This window comes from Aythya marila (assembly GCF_965140915.1).
Source record: "Aythya marila genome assembly, chromosome: 2".
NCBI lineage: Eukaryota > Metazoa > Chordata > Aves > Anseriformes > Anatidae > Aythya > Aythya marila.
In genome coordinates, this window is record NC_139043.1 from 138,204,623 (window position 1) to 138,224,967 (window position 20,345).

Sequence of the window (20,345 nt, forward strand, 5' to 3'; positions counted from 1 at the left end):
GGTAATTTTACCTGTTCAGGCCTTCTGGTGACATAAAGATGCATAGCTGGCATTCTTGCCAAAGGCAAAAATTTCAACATTTTCAGGGGGAGTTCTGCTGACCCTGTGACCAGGACATGGACCTGACTATTTGGGTAGCCCCTTCCAGTCTCTGAGTCCTCATGTTTTCCCAAGTATCACAGCCTGCTGGCTTGAGCTGTACCAGATCCTGCCTGCCTCCATGTATGTCAAAATCGTAACAAGTATTTCTGTATTTCCTTACTAGAAGAGATCTTACCTACCTTTCCTCACAGTCATTCAGCAACATGATTTGTTACTGGGTTAGATTCTCACATACTGTTCCACAGGGAAAGCAGCTTAGTGTAGCTATGTCCTCAAAATTGTAAAGAAATAAAGACAGTGTCATGGGAATAAGAGAAGGAAGTTGTTGAGCAAAAGACATAGAAAGCTACTTTGTTCCTTTGCTTGTATTGTCTAAATACTGTTTGGCTTACTTTTACATTCAGTTGAAAAGAATCTGAATTAGGAATCTCTAAAAAAACTAAGCACCCCCAAGGAAGGGACAATTTTTGCTTATGTTTGCTTTAGTTAACATAGGCAGAGTAATTTCCTTCTAGATAGTTAGGCCCTGGCTCTGCCATAAAAGATTATAAATCCATGACTAGTCTACGTTATGATGAGATTGTTTCTTACACATATAAGCGTTGTTATGAACAACGAAATCTTGCTTGATGTGCTCAAAAAGTATTAACACAGAGAAAAGTGGCTTGGGACATTGGCTGCAATACATTCCACTGAAATCAGCAAAGTTCATCCAATTTACACCCAATGAAGATTTGGTCCTATGTTTCATTTTGTGGCTGATCATGTGTTTTTATTGTTAGCTGATTCCAGACTTAAGCAACCGCTTTTTACCTAATAATTTTAATCACATTGGACTTGCTTCTGCAGCAGTAAGCATGTTTTGTTATGAAAGGTAAGCTGCATGGCTAAATAGTAAGAACCAGATGGAGTTGATTTAAAGACTGAAGAAAGCAGGAGTCAGATATACAGTGTGTGATTAATAGGAAGGGCTACTTTCATCTTATCTATAAGCATTCCTGTGCTTATAGATAACTACTAGATAGGGTAACTACTGTAGATGTTCTGATGAGCCACATCAGCTGAGATTACGAGAGATTTCTTACAAATTTGATCATTACTGTGTACCTCTTATTAGTTTTAAAAACATTTTTACAGAAAAAGAGCACTGCTATACTGTAAGATATTTTCTGAATGACTAAATTATTTTTTGGTTTTGTTTGTTTCTTTGTGTGTATTGTTTTTTCTTTTTTTCTTTTTAGGCCCATTTTTGGAGAAGCACTTAATGAAGTGCTTAACACACATGATGGTGAAAAACAAAGTAGAAGTCCTACAGTATCAGACCACAAAAATGTTTGCTTGAATTCTCAGGTGACCACTCTGGGCTAGAAACCTGCAGAGTGTTTTAATTGGTGGGGACAAGTTCTTGTTGAATATCCTGATAAGTATTTAAATGAGAGTTAACAGCCAAAGAAAACTCTAGGTTCTGAAAAACAAAGTCTGCAGTGGATGTCTCCATTTTTCCACTGCCAGTGTAAGTTCACTGCTTTGTTGTAATTTATTACTGAGATGTTACAGAAATTCAGCTAGTTCAAGGGAGATATTACAAATCTATCATATATCTTTTATCTTCAGAAATATTCTGCCTATATCTCTCTTTTACATCAGATATTGTATTTTCTCAGATAGTGTATTTTCTTTGTTTCTTGGTGTTTTTATAACCAGTAACTTTATTTCTACATTATTGCTTGGTTGCAAATAATCCCCGTGGAAGAACCCCAGAAAACTGGATGGTTGCTCTTCTCCACACTCTGATTCAGATACTGGAACACCTGAACAAGAAGTTCAGATTTCTCTCACAGCATTCAGCTCCTGATAAAACATATGGCCTTCAAGTTCCGCCCATGATGAAATACCAACACATCATAAATTTCCTTATATCTGTTGTCTTTTTTTTTTTTTTTTTTTTTTTTTTTTTTTTTTTTTCACATAGGACCATAGCACATAAGTGTTGTGGCTGTGCAGTGCATAATTTGTTAGTCTGTAGCTTTCTGAAACTGCCTCACTTACTGTATGTGGGCCGTGTGATGCATGTGTGATATGGATGTCTGGGAAAACCCGTGCAAAAATATAGTGGCTATAGTTATTAAACATCAGAAATCAGAAAATTTCACACATCAGTAAAAAGAAATGGGTAAATGGATTTAAATGTAAAAAGACAAAACATATTTATAATTCTAACTAAATACTTTGCTTGTTACTTTGCCAAAAATGCAGAAAGATTTACATTTGAAGTATATCACTGCATCTATGTGGAGCTGCAGCAAGTTTTGCCTAGCACAGGCAAAAATCTCTACACAGGCAGAGATTGAGGCATATTGTAGTCTAGCACATTCCCCATGGTTTCCAGTCTTGGGCAATTGCCCTTGGTTACTCACCCCTAAAACACCCTGTGGTTTAATCTGAAACTGTCTCATTATAACAACAAAACTGATTTTCCTGTTACAGAATTACTCATTAAATGCTTTTGTAAATATTTGGTGTTCAGTAAACTGCCACAATAGTTTCTGTGAGCACATCTTAGGAGTACCAGGAGCTGTTCAGTCAGTCAGGGGAGAGTGGAAGGAAGACTAAAATAATGTAGAGGTTCTGTTACATTAATTCCCTTTCCTTTCTTTGACCAATTCTTTTAGTTTGCTTGGTAGTTTTATTCATTGCAATACTGGCCTTGCTAAAATCAATGGCAAAATTCCCAAAGATGCAAAGATTCCACCTATTATTTTTATTGCAGGAAACCAGCATTTACTAGGTTCATTATAGCAAAGCACACAGTTTTATCTGAGCCTTGCCTCATTCAGAGGCTTTGTATTGAGTTTACTGAACCTTAGACTGAGCTTTCTTTGTGATTAGTTAACAAGGATATCATCCATTTAACAGGTGATTAAAAGATCCTTGAATGCTGGCTTCACAGAAAGTAAGTCACACACAGAAAGCCATTCACAGGAGTAAATCTAAAATTGCTTAGGGTTTTAAGTCTTCTTGAAAATCTATTCATCCTAATAATTAAGTTAAATCAGTTTGTCCAGATATTCTGCATTAAATAGTAAATATATCTTTTCAGATTAATCTTTGTACATTTGGATTTTCTAATCCTTATACTACTCATACTTATTTCAGTTACTTTTTGCAAAAGTGAAACAGAATGCTTTTTCTGCATTCTTTACCCCCCATCTCACCCTTCCCACTGTATGGCTTTCTATTGTGCATTGATGTCCCTGTTATTAATTCGGCTGCATCTGCTTTCAGTAAGACTCATAACATTGTACAGGAGTTTTCAGTAATGAAGAATTACTGGTGGGATGCATAATAACGTTATAACATTCTCAGAAATAAAACTGTCAGAAGGTTCAGTGTTATTGTTTAATAAACATTCCAGAGGATTATGCATTAAAAGTATCTAGCTTTTTCTGGACAATGTTTATTGAATAATCTTCATAGAAACCACCCAAACACTAACAGAACTATTAAAATGGAAACTGTAAGTTAGTGCCTAAGTAAATGATAATGGTTTGTGGCAGATGGCTTATAAATAAAACAAGAGGTTTTTCTTTTACTTTGATCAAATACTGTTGGTCCCATGTAATTGTATCATAAGGTCTGCTATGATATCCAGATGACATTAGGCTTTCATACAATGCATTTGCACGAGAATGCAAGTTAAAGTAACAATAGACTGCTTTCCCTCTCTGACTATTAATCATATATAGCACAGCATTTGTAATAGTAGAAAGACAAGAGACCAGTGACTTTTTATAAGATGTTTTGTTGTCTTGCTTTCCATACCAGAAGATGTACAGTAATACTGTACTAGCAAACAATGAAAGCTCATTTCTTCTTTCTCAGTTTGTCTGTCTGAGGGGGGATCATACCTCATACCAACAAAGTGCCTCAGGGAGTCAGGTTTAAAACCAGCATTTGCAGTAATATCGATAATTGTATTTTATAAATACACAAACAGCCTTAGTGGGAATAAGCTGGAAAAAAATCAAATATATGGAATACCATAGAATTTCTTTGAATTTTGCAGCAGCCAAAGGGGTAGGAAGAAGTTTATCGCTGAGAAAAATAATCCTATTGTTGTGGCTTGACCACAGGACACCTATTTACCATAGGATAATTCAGTTGGAAGGGACCTACAATGACCATTTGGTCCCACTGCCTCACCTCTTCAGGGTTAGGCAAAAGTTGGAGCATATTAATCATGAAATGGTTTGGGTTGGAAAGGACCTTAAAGATCTTCTAGTTCCAACACCCCTTCCATGGGCCAACACACCTCCCACTAGGCCAAGTTGCTCAAAGCCCCACCCAACCTGGCCTTGAGCACTTCCAGGGATGGGGCATATACAGCTCGTTACTGGGCAACCTGTGCCAGTGCCTCACCACCCTCAGAACAAAGAATTTCTTCCTTATATCTAAACTATATCTACCCTCTTTTAGTTTAAATCTATCCCCCCTTGTCCTTTCACTACACTCCCTGACAAAGAGTCCCTCCTCACCTTTTCTGTAGTCTCCACCTTTTCTGGAGTCCCTTCCCCACCTTTCCCTTTAGGCAATGGAAGGCTGCTGTAAAGACTTCTCAGAGCCTTCTCTTCTCCAGGATGAATAACCCCAATTCCCTCTGCCTGTCTTTGTAGGAGAGGTGCTCCAGCCCTCTGATCATCCTCGTGGTTCACCTCTGGACTCACTCCAACAGGTCCACTTCCTTCTTCTGCTGAGGGCCCCAGAACTGAAATCAGTGCTCTAAGTGGAGTCTCATGAGAGCAAAGTAGAGAGGAAGAATTACCTCCCTCAGCCAGCTGGCCACGCTGCCTTTGAAGCAGCCCAGGATAGAGTTGGCTTTCTGGGCTGCAAGCGCATATTGCCAAGTCATGTTGTTTCTTCTGAACCAACACCCCCAGGTCCTTCTCATCACGGCTGCTTTCAATCAACAAATCGCCCAGCCTGTATTCATATTTGGGATTGCCCTGGCCCCCGTACAGGACTTTGCACTCGGCTTTGTTGAACCACATGTTATTCTCATTGGCCCATCTCTCAAACATGTCAAGCTCCTGCTGGATGGCATTCCTTCCTTCCAGCATGTCAGCCATGCTGTTCAGCTTGTTGTCATCCACAATCTTGCTGAGGGTGCACTTGATCCATTCTTCACGTTGCTGACAAGGTGTTAAACAGCACCCATCCCAATACCAACCCCTGAGGAACACTACTCATTACTGATCTCCATTTGGACATTGAGCTGTTAACCACAACTCTTTGAAATGCAGCCATCCAGCCCATTCCTTAACCACTAAATGGTCTATGCATCAAATCCATGTCTCTCCAGTTGGAGACAAGGATGTCATGCTGGATAGTGTTAAATGCTTTGCACAAGTACAGGTAGATAACATCAGTTGCTCTGTACCTAGCCACCAAAGTCGTAACCTTTTGTAGAGGGCCACCAGATTTGTCAGGCATGATTTGCCCTTAGTGAAGCTATGTTGGCTTTCACCAGTCATTCATTTTCCATGTACCTTAGCATAGTTTCCAGGAGCATCTGCTCCATGATCCCTCCAGGCACAGAGGTGAGACTGACTAGCCTGTAGTTCCCCGGGTCTTCCTGTTTTTCCTTTTTAAATATGGGTGTGATGTTTCCCCTCTTCCAGTCAGTGGAAACTTCACTAGACTGCCACCACTTCTCACATATATTGGACAGGGGTTTTGGAACTTCATCCACAAGTTCCCTCAGAACCCACAGATGTATCTCATCAGGTCCCATGGACCTGTGCACCTTTGGGTTCCTTAGCTGGTCTCAGACTTAACCTTCTCCTACAGTGGGAGTTTCTTCATTCTCCTAGTCCCTGCTTTTGCCTTCTGGAGCCCAGGCTATGTGGCTAAAGTGCTTGCTGGTGAAGACTGAGGCAAAAAAGTCATGGACTACTTCAGCCTTCTCCACACCCTGGATGACCAGGTCCCCCATTTAATTCTGGAGAGGGCCCACAGAGCAAATGAACCATTGGTAAGCCAAAGTGAAAACTTCAGATGGCTGATATGCAAACTGGACTCACAGAAGAGACTGTTGTAGTATCTGGTATATGAAGCTTTCACAAAGAAATCATAGCTTATCAATTATACTTTAATATAATATACATGGCTTTCAATTCTAAAAGAAGCCCAAGGGGTAACCCAGCAACTCAAAATTAGCTGAACAAATATTTAAGAGGAGAATTGGCTGTAGAAAGTATGTTTAATCATTTTTTTTTTAAATACAATATACTCAAACTTCTAGCCTTAAGGCAGAAAAAAAAAAAAAGTTTTCATTTTTAAAACATTCCTTAATGACAGTAGTTTATTTGCATATTTATTCAATATTTTGTACTTGCGTTTCTTAATTTCTTACTTTCTGTAACATTGTGACTCATAATTTTGATTTATTACTTAGATATTTTTTTATTTTAACCCTAAATCACAATGATTTATTTTTCTGAATTCTATTCTAGCAGAGAAACAATGACTTGCAGAGTATATATATACTCCAAACCTCTTCATGCTAAAATGAAAGTATGTGTTTCTGAAGGGAAATGTTCATACCATTATTTTTCCCAATCCTAGTCTTCTAAACACTTCAAAGATACTTTGCCTTTGTGAAGGCTGAACCATTGGCATTTCATGTTTACTATCTGGCTATAAAGCATAATTAATAGAGATTTACAATAAAACTGCCATCAGGAAAAATTAGTGTATGATAATGCATGTTTAATTTATAGCCTGCTTAAGATTTATATAGATAAACTGTGAATATATCTTCATATGTATGGCAGCACACCACTACAAATAACCACTACTTGTTTCTTTTAGTATGTGACCAGTGAAACCACAGCTGCATTCTTGGCACATAGAGGCCAAACAGTTCCATTCAGCTGAGTGATATGTCCTGTAATCCAGGTGACTTCCTCTATCCTGATACTTGTCCTCATGGTGGTTGAACTTGGTTTCACAGCAACCTTCACTTGCAACCTTTAGTTAAATAAAAGTTTATTATGAACGTAGAATAATCCTTCAGCTACGTAAATGTATACATACATAATGTTTTCCTTTCAGAAGAAACAAAAGGAGACCAGGACTGGACATTTTTGTCAGAAGAAATCAGGCATAACAAAAGTAAAAAATTATTTCAAAACACATGAAGTAACCTCTCTCCTGCATCCAGCATCAGTGAATTGTCGGCAGGAATTTTTTCTCTGGATCTGAATGTTGGATTTCAAGAGAGAGATATATTATCTTGGGATAGTCTTAGGAAGATGAAAAACATCTATAACTCCAGAAGAATGAAAGAATTAGGAATGTTTAGCTTAATAAAAAAACTAATAGGAAAGTAAATGACTACAAGGACATAAGGATGCAAAGAGAAAGAGAATCATCTGTTTTTCATATCCATGAAGCTGCAGTAAGTTAAGTGTATCTTTTGCAGTTAGGAGAAAACTTTTCTAAGAGTATAGGTGTAGTGGGTTTATGTGGCAAGGTTTTGGAAGCAGGGGGCCATAGGGGTGACTTCTGTGAGAAGAATCTAGAAGCTGCCCCATGGGCTGCACTAAGGGGGGGGGGGGGGGGGGGGGCAGTAAGGGCCCCACTGCTGACCAGAGCTGAGCCAATAAGTGATGTTGTTTTGCACCTCTGTGAGAGCATATTTAAGTCAGGGAAAAAAATGCTGCACCACACAGCAGCTGGGAGAGTGAGAGGAGTGAGGAACAGCCCTGCAGACGCCAAGGTCAGTGAAGAAGGAGGGGGAAAGGTGCTCCAGGTGCTGGGGCAGAAATCCCCTGCAGCCTGTGGTGAGGACCATGGTGAAGCAGGATGTCCCCCTGCAGCCCATGGAGTACCACGGTGGAGCAGGGTTCCACGCTGCAGCCCGTGGAGGACACCACGGTGGAGCAGGTGGACCTGCACTGGCGGAGACTGTGGCCTGTGGAAGACCCCTGCCGGAGCAGATTCCGGGCTGGACCTGTAGCCCGTGGAGAGGAGACCACACAGGATCAGGTGACCTGGCAGGAGCTGCTGCCTGTGTGGGATCCAGGTTGGAGCAGTTTGCTCTTGAGGGATGGACCCCATGGTATGGACCCATATCTGGAGCAGTTCCTGAAGAGCTGCTGCCTGTGGAAAGCCTATGCCAGATCAGTTCATCAAGTACTGCATCTCGTGGGAGGGACCCCACAGCACAGGGGATGAGAGTGACTGAGAAGGAGCAGTGGAGAAGAAGTGTTATAGACTGACCATAACCCCTGTTCCCCCGTTCCCTGCACCACTCGGGGGGAGGAGGTGGAAGAGGGTGGATGTTGGGGAGGGGAGGAGGGGAAGGTTTCTATCCTCTGTTTCTTGCTTCTCTAGCTTGTTAGTAATAGACAATAAATCTTACTATCTTCTTATGCTGAGTCTGTTTTGCCCATCACAATAATTACTGCGTGATCTCCCTGTCCTTATCTCAAACCTTGAGCCCTTTTCATTCTATTTTCTCCCTGTTCGTCTTTGAGGAGAGGGAGTGAGAGAGTGGTTGTGGGGGAGGTTGGCCGCCCACCCGAGTAAAACCACCACAGTAGGTAATAAAATACTAATTGGAATTTTTCTGGAAAACCGTGGGAACTCCATCACTGGAGTTTTACTTTAAAAATAATGCTTTAGGTAAAGAATAGGCAGACTAAGTAGTATTTTATGGTTCTTCCTTATTTTTCATTCTTCTAATTATTATTATTATTATTATACTTCAGACCTATGCTTACAGACTTAATATATGGAAGCAAACACTATAATAAAATCTTAATTGGAATGGGAAGAAGTTTGGAAAACTCATCTCTTAAAACTTTTAGAAGGAAGTCAATAAAAAAGAGGATTAAAATTATTTATTAAAAACAACAAATTAAAAAATATACTAAAATAAAATTATCTAAATTAGAGGGACTGTTCTGTGCAGACCAAATCAACAAAATCAGAGAAGTCACTGAGGATGTTTTCTGAATGCATGTTTTCTGCACCTCAATAGGGATGCAGTCTGCAGACCCATCTGAGAAAATATTGTGTGAACCATACTTGAATGTGGATATTTGAATGTGGATACTTGAATGCTCCAGTGGTGGCTTGGCATCTCAGTACCATGTTCTGTTACACAGGAAAGTACATAAAATGTAATAGGTAGTAATAGGTAATGATGGTGGAAAAATGCTTTACATTGTATAGTATCCCACTGGAATCCTGGGAAACTGGAAGCAAAAGTATTTTTATTAAGCACTGTACTTAATATGAATAGAAATAGTTCTTGGTATAGCAGTCAAGACATACAGGGAACACAAAGTTCTTTGTTTCAGGGCACCAGAAGACTGCACTGGTTAGACTTACTTGGTAGTATAATATTTAATATATGGATAATTTATGGAAGCAAGAAGGTTGAGTTTCACTTCCTCATGAAGTATCTGGCATATAGAAGACAGTGTATTGATTTAGGCCAAGTATTGATTTTACTGGCCTGGTAATTCTATCTGAGCTTTGTACTAAGGTATCTTCAAGAAATCTTTCCAATTTTTTTTCAGTTTTATTAAAAATAAAATAAAATAAAATTCTAAAAGCTTTCCTTCTTTCAAATAAAAAAACTAAAATCAATATAAATTGAACTTATTAGTCATTTCAAATGTGATTAATTTAAGTTATTACAAAAGCAAACACTTTTTCAATTTCAGTAACTTATATATGAATATTAGATTTCTCAGTTTTTTAATCTTAAAACTTAATAAGGCCAATAAGCAGCATAACTGCGAATCATATCAAATATTATTAAATGTGAAATTAAAAGGGAGCTACTTATAGCAAGCAAATTAGAACAGTATTTTTTTTTTTTCCTACTGATTAATAATATTTCTGGTTCAAAGAATTATCCAGTTTAATGTTAACCTTTACAAATCTTATACAGGGTCAACCATATTTTTCTTTCCTGATCTAACTTTACAAGCCACTTAATTCTATAAACTAAATTCATTTATGATTATACAGTTGGCTGCAAACATGACCTATGCCCAATACACACTAGAGGGGAAGGTATAGTTGTAGAAAAAGTAATGTCTGCCTTCTTGCCCTAAACAAATAAATGAACCTCTGGGAGAAATTCTTAAAAAATATTTTTCTATCAAACTGTGAAACTAATTAATTTTCTTTGGCGAAGATACGTTTGGTTAGGAGTAATTTTCAGAATGACTAATTTTGTAACAAATTTTGTGTAGCAGAATGTTTAGACAATTTCTGTCTCATTCCTGTAGAAGGACATACGGCTTACAGTCAAAATTAGCTTCACCAAAGTATCTCCTTACTACATGATATAAGGTTCTTAAAAAATGTAGTCTCCAACTGCATAAATGGTTCTGGTTGCTATAATGCACTGCCAGCTTATAGCTAAACTTTCAGTGAACTTGCGAAGCTGTAGTATCATTTGGAGTCTATATATAAGTTTTTATTTGTGTTATAGGAGGTAGTATAATGTTTTAATATTATATTACTAATTTATTTTTAATTCTGCTTGGTTTCTTACACTCATCACTATGACATCTGAGCATATTGTTGGTATTCTGTGTATGAAACACTTTTCCAAGAATGGTTGTGAGATTAAGACTCAACTGCATAACGTTCTAGTCTGCACAAGTTTTTTACTTCTGTAGTGGCTGATATAACTGTCATAGAATGGGAACCTCTTTATTCATGAGAAGGCCTGCAGCTCATACATCCTCTCTGATGAAGAAATCACAAATCCATTTTATTCCATTTGTCTATCTTTCCTGCGTAGCTGTAGCTTCCTTGGAGATTACCCTTCTTCTGTCTTTCATCAGTGTGTGATATATGGTCTCAAAGTCAGCTGAAACCCCTAGACATTGTAACATGATGATGCCAAAAATCTACAGACATAATTTTGTATCTTTATTGATTTTGAAAAAATGAATGGGAAGTTTAGATTCACTAAAACCACCTTGAAAGTACTGTAATTTCTGTTCATATGGGGCTACAAGAATGCAAGGACCATCAGACACCTTGCCTACTGTTCCAGGAAACTACTAAGATAGAAAGGTCCATAAAATATGCACTCCCTGTGTCCCACCAGCCTTAAAGCTCTTGGAAAAACTCGTGATCTGTGTACTATGTACTCACGTCTCTGCGTATAATTCTACCAAAAATTATCTAGTGGTGAGGAAGAATGAAAGCAATCTCAGATCATTTGCTAATGACAGAGTTTCCAAAAGTTTCAGTATTACTGGAAAGGTAAAGCTTACTCTGGTAAGGTTTTGCCTTGTCCAAAAAGGCAGGAAGAGCAGGCCCACTGTTCCTTGTAGCCATGATTATTTTTGTGCAGCTAACTTTAGGTCAAAACACAGGGAAAACTGGAAGCAGAACACATCTACAGTCACAGTGTGGTTCATGGTTTGCTGTGGTCTGCTTGAGTGCAGTGTGCTGCCATCAATTTGCGACTCTCAGTGACACCTTTGATGAGCTAAGAGCAGCTGAGCACCCATGTTGTTTGTAAGCAGATGAGATTCCCCTTCTCAGCATTTATTAGTGTTTGTTTTTTGTTTTTTGTTTTTTGTTTTTTGTTTTTTTTTGAGTCCTATCCACACTACACAGAATGAGAACCTTTTAATCAAGAGCCCTGTTCTTTTCTGTTTCTTTCCCTTGCCTAATGTTGGCAAGTGTTAGTTTATATTGCTTTAAGTTTTGTGTTCAGCATTTGACTTCAATACTGTGATTCCATATTGAAGACTGATATTTTTGTCTAATGGTACATAATATAGAGCTAAGCCTATACTTGCTGTAAAATCTTTTCCCCCATAAACAAGATAGGTAGAAACCTTAATTCTGCTGAACTACATTAGCCTATCAGCAATTAATATCTAGGCAAGGGTTTATGTATTCTCACATGCAGTATTTATGTGCACAGATTTACATGAGTGTATACATAATAACTGCCTTAAATTATGGGTTATAAACATAGGTAGACAGCAATATTCATTTGTGTCCTATAAAGTTTGGCTATATTTATGGTATTTGACTTTTATTACTATAATCTGGACACAAGTGTTTTAATGATAGATGTTCTGGATACATGACAATGTTTACCTTAGTTTTACTACAGACATTAAAAATGATATTGATACATCTCTGCTGGAATCACTTTGTAATTTTAAGGCACAAATAAATGAAATCTCTAGAAATATTTATAGCAATAAACAAGAACTTCAGTTTCCCACGGCACTATAAAAAAAGTTAACCACTAGTACAAACTCTAACACCTTTTCTTTCCTTTCATGAAATTCTATATATACCCAGTAATCTCTAAGTGCCTCCAGACATACCTATAATTCTCAGTGTTATAATGAATGTATAACTAGGCTTAGTGGAGAGGTGGCCCTGCCAAAATCTTCTCAGCCCCAGAAAACTGGATTCCTTCCTGTGCTGATGGAACCGATTGCTTGAATATGTGGCAAACAGTGAGTTAACATAACTAAATAAACTTATTGCCAAATACTCCCTTCCAATTATTAGAATCAGAAACATGCATAAAAATCTTAGATCAAAACTGTCACATATTTAGTTTATCCGTGCATATATTTACATATATACACATAAATGTATGCATATATAAAATAAAGAAGAGTGCATTCCACTAAATAGATTATAAAATGCCTGTTTTAGAAGCATCAGTGGAAAGATCTGAACTTCACAAAAACATATAATGAAATGTCAGGTAGTCAAATTAGCTTGCAGAAAAGACTATGAAACTTAATAAGATAAAATTGCCTTGGTTTATCTGAATTGGCATAGTTCAAGAAAGGAGTTCTTGTATGGTTTTAATAATTGTATAGAAAGATAAGACCTTTCTTATAGGAAATAAGTGAGCAGCCAAAGCATATGTAACTATTTCTAGTCTGTCTCTTCATTAAATTCCTCTTGGGATTTTGAAAGGGAACAGTCACAGGTTTCCCTTAAGTGAGAGTGTTAATACAATCTCCTTCCCCAGCAGTTGTTGGAATAAGATTCAGGATATGATTATGGGGATCAATTCCTTGCCCTGCATTTAATTCATGAATGCTACAGTGCCTGAGTGGGAAATGCAAAACTTCAGGTTTCTCTAGAGAGTTCAAATAGCAGGAAAAAAGATTCCCATTAGCTGCGAACGGAATGTTCATATATGCAATGATAAGGAGTAGAATCAGTTTGTTCAGTACTTAGCACCAACCACAAACTCAGTAGTAGCTACAAGAAAACTAGGTTGACAATCTCGTATCTTATTGTAATTCTGTAGCATTAAAAACATACTTGAATTTAAGGAAAATATACATACTTGAATTTAAGGAAAATATACAAATTTAAATGTTTTGGAGACATTCCTGTTCCTGCACTTAAGTCACTGAAAGGGAGTGATGGAGAAATATTTCCTCTTAATGCCTGGCTTCAAGAGCAACATTCCCCTGCCCCCCCCCCCCCCCCCCCCCTTTTTTTTTTTTTAATTTCCCCCCACCCCCACCCCAGGACTTAGCAATACTATGCCCTTCTACTTCAATTTATCAATTTATCATAATCACAGGTCTTCCTGGAAGTCAATGTTATTGAAAAGTCTTCCTCTGTAAGTCATGAAATCATGAACTGAAGTGGGGAAACTTTCAGCTTTTGGTTTCCTATCTGCTAATTGATTGTCTGTAGTTTCTCTGGCTGATGAACACTTCCCATTGCTGTTAGTTGACAAAGACAGGCAAATTAATTCATAGATAAACAATTAATTATGTATGTACATAAGCACACGTGCAGAACAACAGAGGTAGTAGACTACAGAGGAAGAGGGGCATGTATTAAAAATGGGTAGCTAGACAAAGGGAAGGACAATTTATATGCAGCAATATATCTGGTTTTACAAGGAAAGACAGAAGCCATCAGACGTTATTCTCAAATGTTATTCCAAATATAAACAAATTATAAACAATTAGACCCAAATGGCTTAGGATTTGTGCATGCTCAATACAGGTTCAAAGAAAGCTATATTAAAAGAGAAGTTTAATGTTTTTTAAAATGATATCCTGGCTATTTTCTCCTAGTAAGAAACTGTTTGGATGCCTGTGATGTATGCTTTAGAGATATGTATCAAATATGAATATTATCCCAGTGATCAGGACTAAGCTCCCAGGCATACTGGCACCTGTCACTGCTCCTGCATTCCCAGCAAGGCGGCAAGGTTGGCTGTCAGACTTGTGCTTTCACTGATTAAGTTCCTACTTTTGCTAGTAAATTTCAACACAATGTCCGTGTGCCTGAAGTGATAATGATCACAGTCATTTCCTATTTGTAATCCAGGAACATGTACTGGCCCTTGCCCTGATGGAGCTTCACAGTTCACAAATGCAAAGTGACAGTCCTTTTGACATGATTAATGTACTGAAAACAGACCAGTGAGTCAAAGATGAGACACACCAGTTATTTTAAGTCCATCCTTCACTTAGATCTTGTATGAATTCTTAGCATTTATCATTAGTTTTGTTTTCTCAATCTATTTCTACAATGCTTTCAATTTTATAATAAATCCCAAGTAGACCTTGTGTAACAATAAGACTAATGTTTTCTTGCCAAGTAAAACCTCATTCAGAAGGATGGTTTTGTAATAACTCGGAACAATTTACAATATAATCAAAAATACATTGAGTAAACCAACATATCACAATAACGGGACTATTAAATAAAAGGAAAATATCTCAAGCCCTTGAAAAATGCTGTAACTTTTCAGAATCAGAGATGACCAGAGCTCAAAATCAAATACAGATATTCCTAAACTTTCAAGTATTTGGATTCAGGATTTTAGTTCAATCTCATTTTCATAATGACAACCATGTGGTACTGTTCTTCTCTCTCATGGGTAAGGAAAAATATCTGTTGCACTGATTTTGTAGTTGCAGTATATAAATGCAAACATTTAGGTCATTAGCTTAACCACATGTGCAGAACATACAGGAATTAGGATAACATTTCTCATGACTACAGCTATTTTATCTAAAGAAGAATTGACAACAATAATGCTCATATCTATCACACTTTGTACTGTAATAGTAGAGAACAAAGTGCTCATGAATCCTGAGGAAAGTTTGGCAGCTGTTTTACTGAGCTGTAGGTCACAATCACACTAATAGCTACACATTCTGCCCATTAGCTGGCAATAACATTCATGCCCTGTAGTCAGAACATTATAGCATGTCAATTTCTTCAGTACTGAAAACAGAAGAAAAACCATGTCAAGCCCTAAAAGAATGCTGTGATTGTCGCTCTAATCATACTCATATCTGTTGCTCCCAGAGGACCCAAGAAAACTGTACCAGTTACTGCAAAGAGCATCAGACTACCCCCCAAACTGCAAGTCCTTGTGCCCAGGCCACAGAAAACTGAGGTACAAGCCACATAAAAATCAGGCTATGTTACAGGATAGAGGTTCTCTTTTGCAAAACATATTTTCTTTAATCCCTGGTATTGGTGCTGATTGAAACAGCATCAATCTAACTCTATGCCATACCTCAGGGCCTGATTGTGTAGGGGCCCAGAGTACTGGAGCCAACAGATCTGTACAGGAGACCTGTGGGGTTAGAGGCCAGGAAATCCCTGATTCCCCCTTGCATCTCTGTATCATCTGGATATAATTCTTTCAGTTCAGGTAGCGCTGTGGTTTTATTTCCATGAGGTCAAGTAATGTGGGTTAGGACATGTGGATTTATCTCTGGAAAAAACAAATCAAAACAAAAACAAACAAACAAACAAACAAACAAACAACAAAAAAAAACACATATGATCCTCTACTGGGATGAGACAGGAAGGTTAGATAAAGTCTGAAATCCTGACATATTAACGTCAATGGATGTTTTGCAGTTACCCTCAATTTGGCAAGGATTTCACCCCTGAGACTTCACTTTTCTTTTTGACTTTCAGCTCTATAACAGGTCAAAATATCTTTCCAAAGCCAATAAGAATGCTATTATTTTAACAGTAATTAGCTGTCTGCAATTCTAATCTGCTCTGAAACTAAACAACAGGATTTGTCATTTCACCATAAATCTATTAACATGCTATCCATGATTATTTTCTTGTGAAAAGAATGCTGTTAACATTCGTGTAAATGTGCACATAGGGATTATTAACCATTACTACATTTGGACTAAAGTACTAGCTTCTAGACATGAAAAGAAAGCTAAAACATAAGTGCTTCTGTTCTACTTGAAATAAATTACCATGCTACCACAAATTCCCAGCAGGGAAAGGGAAGGAAAGACATAAATTTCTGCACAAGGTGTAGAGTGTTTAATGTTTTTTTTGTGTGATAGCAGTGGGACAGTTCATTTTGTCAATGTGGTGACAAAGAAGCAGGAAAACAAGACTTTTCTCCTTTCTTTGCCAATGGGCTGCAAGGCCTATCAAAAATGCTATTCTTTAAAAGGCAGAATACAGGAAAGATTATGTAAAATGAGCAAAAGCTGTGGAGTTCCAGTTGAGAGCTGAACTTCCTGAAAGGTCGGGGTGTTTGGAGTTTGTTTGAAGCTTATCTTTTTGTCTCTCTGCAGTTCCAGCAAGGGTTCTTTCCCTGCTGGGCAGCGGCAGTAGCTCTGCTCTCACAGTGCCCCAAAGAAGGAACCATGCAAAGCAGACCACCATGACAGCAGGTCATGGCAAGAAAGCATCCTCTTTCTCATAATCCACAAACCTGTTGGAACTAGAGGCTTATCTAGAAAACTTCAGTAGCTTCACTGAACTGAACAGCTTCTTCCACGTAGGACTTCTACTTGCCAAAGAAAACAAGATAACTACAAAACTATACTCTAGTTGAAGGTTCCTTCTCCAAAATGACAGAGTGTTTAGAAAATGTGATTCTTCCTCCTTGCATTTGTGCTCTTACCAACATCTGTGTTAATAAAGGTTACTGTGAGGTTACCTTTTAATCTGCCATGGTTGCACAGCTTTGCACTGACAGCAGAGGAGCCATCTTGCTTTCATCAGTAAAAGCAGATTTTTGCAAGTAGAAATTCCTCTAGCTATTTTCCCTTTAGTTTTCCTTTTGGACATCACAAGACAGTAAAAGAAAAATAGTCAAGCTTTTTCCCTTGTCCCAGCTTCCAGAAACTCAATGCAGATGAGGGATGCACTCAGCTCTACTTGAATGCAATATATTCATAATCTTGCTTCTATTTTTGTAAGGTGAAAGGGATGTGGGTTCTGGATCACTGGTGGTTGGAGCTGATTATTCTTGAGACAGCTCAATACAAAAGTTCAGTCTATTCCCCACTTTCCTGATGGTGACAACGTACTAGCCTATCTGACAGCTGATTCTGTAATATTTAAGAAGTAGCTTCTGTTCCCATCCTGCCAGAAAAGATTGTGTTGAACAGCTGAGTCAATGAATTTATCAGGTGAAAAGGAAGCTAACACTGATAACTCATCTGCTGCTAAAATTAAGAGTGTGAGTCCCTGTTTAATAGTGGCAGCTATAAAACACGTTGAAATATAAGGAGCAGCTAAAGATCAAGTGACATTTGAACTTGTGACTTTCTGGTTTATGTTAACCTTCCTTGGAGGCTGTTAGATTGTCTGACAAAAAGTTTCTGATACACCTGTGAAATAAGAAACTGAAACATGGGCTGTCCTAGTAGCTTTCCTTCAGGTGGCAGCTGTAATTTCCTTTTGTAAATATAAGGGAAGTGCTAGCTTTCTGAAGGTAAGCTGTCTGAACTATCAAAATTGCAAAGCTGCAATTACAAGTCATGGAAGTGCTGATAGAAAAAGGTCCCTACCAATTGTTTCTTACTCCTGCCTATGCTGCTTTGTAAACAAATGTCCTCATAAACTGTCAAAATGCTAGCTATTGATCTTTGTGAGTCCCTTCCAACTCAGGATATTCTATATGATTCAAACATAAGACCATCCCTGTTTGCCCTTTCATTACTGAGATGCTTCAGTCAGACAGTGGCATTTAAAAGAATGAAGTGACCAGAGACAAATGTTTAAAACAGCTCAGTGTTTGTATGGACTTGCTTCATCTCTACGCTCAAGAAAGGTGGAAGGCTTGGTGCAGACTGTACTGTAGAAGCATCACAAAGAATGCTCAAATCTTTCACTGCCATGGGTCTTCATAATCCCCATTTTTTAACACATGCTTCATAGAGCCAGAGTAGTAAGAAGGATTTTTAATATAAACTGGCTTTCTGAATACTGAAATGTTAATCAGATTGGTATTTCATTTTACTTCTTTTATACTTAAAGCTTATTCTACTCTTCTGTGAAGTGTAAAGCTTTTATTGAAAAATGAATGAGATGAATGAAAATAAATAAATATGGTATATAATTAGCTTTAGTGGAGTTAAAAATTGCAGTTGCATACTATAGGATATCACCCTGAATTGTCAAGGATGATCAAGAATTGTCTAGATGATCAAACAGTTTTATTCAATCTGTAATTTCAAGGATACTGAGTATAACTGCCCTTTGGTACATCAGCAAAATGATTGCTTAGTTCTTTTTAAATATCAGATTAATATTTAAAATAATTTAATATAAAATTAATATAATATAATACGATATAAAATATAAATATAAATAAAATATTTAACATAAAAGGTTAGAATTAATAATTTTAATTAATTTTTATTATTTGATTAACAGATGATGGATTTGATTTAAAGGTGACCTTTAATTGATGTAATCCTTCCAGAATATCATTCCAGAATAATATTATATAAAATAAGATATAAACATAGAATGATACTTATTTACTGTCTCTTACTTGGATGATTTAAAAATAAAACATCATTGGTTCTGCACAGAAAATTGTGTGAGGGAGATACAATGAAAGTCAAAGTGCAGGTCAGTGTTTCTGATAGAAGCAATGTATCACAATTAAAAGTATAAGAACATCAGAATTGCTGAAAAAAAAAAAAAATCACAACAAATATACTTCAGCATATTTATATTAACTTACAAAATCAGATTAAATCAATTATTTAATCTGTTTCCCTAATTTTGTTTAATGCTGTGTTAACTTTTCAAATTTAGTGCACCTTTGATACCATTAAAGGACAAGTTAGTTAGCTCATTAAATTAAATTTCAATTCATATATTTTTTCCAAGAAAAAATAAATAATCCAAATATTTCAATCCAGACAAATCAAATGTGATTTTCAGTTAGGGAAACATAATGTTCTGTAAGAAGTTAAATCCACAGAGTGACTTGGAATATTTTTAGAAGAAAATCCCAATTTAAAGTCAACCTTATATTTGGTCCTTTCTTACTTACACTCTTTCCAAATAATACCAACAGCAATATGTAAATGAGTGATGGTAGAAAGTCCTTTCTCCCCTTTTCATGGTGTCATTTTGTGTCTGTTCAATGACCACTCACTTAACCATGCCAAGGAAGGGTTGTATATTAAGCCAGGAAGACAACAGCAGACTACCTGCAAACCTAACACTTGCCATATCCAGTTAACTTGTGTGTACAAATATATTAATATATAATTTATGATGGCTGTTCTTTGAAAAAAGAGGTGGGACTTCTCACTTCCAACCTTTGTAAGCGCGTATAAACTATGGAGTTTATAAAAAATTATGGAATGCAGGTATGTGTGTACTGCTGCAAGTGTGTGTGTGCATGGCTGAAACTGTCAGCATCTGTTACTATACGGTTCCTCCTGTGGAGATCCCAGTACAGAATCAGGTCATATGAACTGAACCAAAGGCAACAAATTATTTCATTAAACCTCCCTGAAATCTAGTAAAAAAAAAATCCTTCATCCATTATTGATGTAGGCTCACTGTGAGCTGTTCGTGATGGGATCTCCTTACCATTAATAATTTTCTGAGTCATGAAGCTAAATCGTAGACATCTTCTTTTTCCTTCTCAGTTAACTTCATAAAAGGTCATGATCTCATTAAAAACAATAGCAAAACTCTAACAATTTAATCAAGCAGGTGTTTTTTGTTGTTGTTGTTTGTTTGTTTGTTTGTTTGTTTGTTTGTTTTTTCCCCCTGTTAGTGGTTGGTGATATCCCCTTTTGTAGTTAATAGATTTTTTTTTGACTGTAGGAATAGATGTCATCTACCTGTTATAGAGACCCTCAGCTTACTTAAAACCATCTCCTTGAAGACTTATACTTGAAAAATCTTAGCAGCTGTTTAAAACGAAACCCTAT

At 37.2% G+C, this 20,345-nt stretch overlaps 1 protein-coding gene across 1 annotated transcript in view; it reads right to left on the reverse strand.

Moving 5' to 3' along the window:
- ANGPT1 (angiopoietin 1) overlaps positions 1 to 20,345 on the reverse strand; it is a 189,373-nt gene that overhangs the window by 104,379 nt on the left and 64,649 nt on the right. The window lies entirely within an intron of this gene.